The following is a 1,937-nucleotide window of genomic DNA, read 5'->3' on the forward strand; positions in this document are numbered from 1 at the left end:
TGTGTGTTATACTTGTATAACTATGCATGTGACAAATAAAGAACCTTGAACCTAGTGTTTCCTCCCTTAAATGAAGTATCTACTTTGCAAGTATTGCAAGTTGCCCTGTTATCATCCGTTCTCGTAAAGTATGACCAAACTTTTTAGCGTTTGAGCCGCTTAGTTTCCTACCAGGTAAATGACACTCCGCAACGTGGTGGCGTCATTCGGGACGACTGGAATCGATAAGGGAATTGTTTGTGAAAATGGCAAACAATTCCAAGGAATTGAAACAGTAGGAACCGGTTCTCAACAAGAACCGGTTTTCGATACCCATCCCTATATATGAGTATATATTTCTAAGCATAAATGACAATCCAACCATATAACCTAACAGTTATTGTTACACCATTAACAGCTATCACTACTACTACATTACTGCTAAAAATAAATCATAATCATAGTCATAATAATATTTATGAATGACATACTAAAGAGCAATAATGCCATATAAATAATGAATTAAGCACTTACTGATACCTTAATAACACTTGATAGTGTAACAGCATTTGAAAATGTTACCTATTAGTTTAACAGCGGCCAAAGGGGAGGAGTGCCAGCAAACGTTCACAGTAGCTTATTAATCAACCTTTAAAAAAATGTCAGAGAAATTATGTCACCTATCATTGGTGCCAAAATACTGACTTAAGCACAGCATGTACTGTAATCAGTATTCAGTTTCATGTAAGTTTCATCATACAGGACATGTACAGCTGATTTAAGATCAAAGATTTTGGAGACTTAAATTATTGAGCTACTTCTCATCATCATTCCTGCAGTGAGGGTGACAGTCAAATTCGTCTTCAAGTGTTTGTAAGTTTGTCTTGTACTAACTTTTCTAGTCATCCAGAGTAAGTAAGATTACAGCTCTTACTTGCTGGCACTTATTCATACTGATTTTATTTTTAAAGCTTTTTAAATTTCCATCAATTTATATCTTTTTCATCTACATTAGCCTCAGTTTTGTTATTTATGTGGTAGTAGGTGTCAGGATGTCACATTAGTAAATGCCATGAGAACCTTCACAGACAAATGCCATGAATGTTTTTTGCCATGTTTGAGAGGGATACTGTTTTTTTAATTCATACAATCTGACATAATTTTGTGGTTTTACATCAAATCATCTGTCTTGCAATAACTGCTATTAACAAAGCACTTAATTATATTAGGAATTATATTTCAAAATTGGATATCGGAAGTAAGCAGCATGGTACAGAGATATGATATCATACAGAAGACAAAGACAATAATAATAATAATAATAATAATAATAATAATAATAATAATAATAATAATAATAATAATAATAATAATAATAACAATAATAATATAGTTTCTGTTGCCCATATCAGAATGTACATTTTCATGCAGTTATTTTTTTAGTTTACTTGACAAAAACAACATTTATTTCAACAACTAGAAGTATAAAAATCCTAAGGTAGCAAGATGCCAAAAACAAAACAAAACAAAACAAAAACATGCGGAGCACAACAAACTTTCCTCAAATAAATGTGTTATGTATTCGCTTTTGTCTGAAATTGTATTTTTCTCACAATATTGTCCACAACAACAAATGATCAGGGACAATACAGGCAGGAAAAAAACACACCCAAAAGATCTAGATCCAAACATTTGCCTGCACCCCTGTTATTTACTAGCCAACATAACACTATGCTAGATTTATGTCTTTTTTAATATTTTTTGTGGAAAAAAAGAAAAAAACTTCTTTACCAAAAGACTTTAGGAACCAGAGAGGTCTTATTTGAGCTGAAGTCAGGGTATATTCACTACTGATGTCAATGTTATGCTTACAGAACAATTCGAAAACTGCCACTAAAAATACTCCAAACTTAAAAATACAAACACATTGTGTTTATATTTTTAAGTTTGGAGTATTT

Source organism: Pundamilia nyererei, unplaced genomic scaffold, assembly GCF_000239375.1.
Source record: "Pundamilia nyererei isolate P.nyererei 1_Seehausen unplaced genomic scaffold, PunNye1.0 scaffold00245, whole genome shotgun sequence".
In the NCBI taxonomy this organism is placed as follows: Eukaryota; Metazoa; Chordata; class Actinopteri; order Cichliformes; family Cichlidae; genus Pundamilia; species Pundamilia nyererei.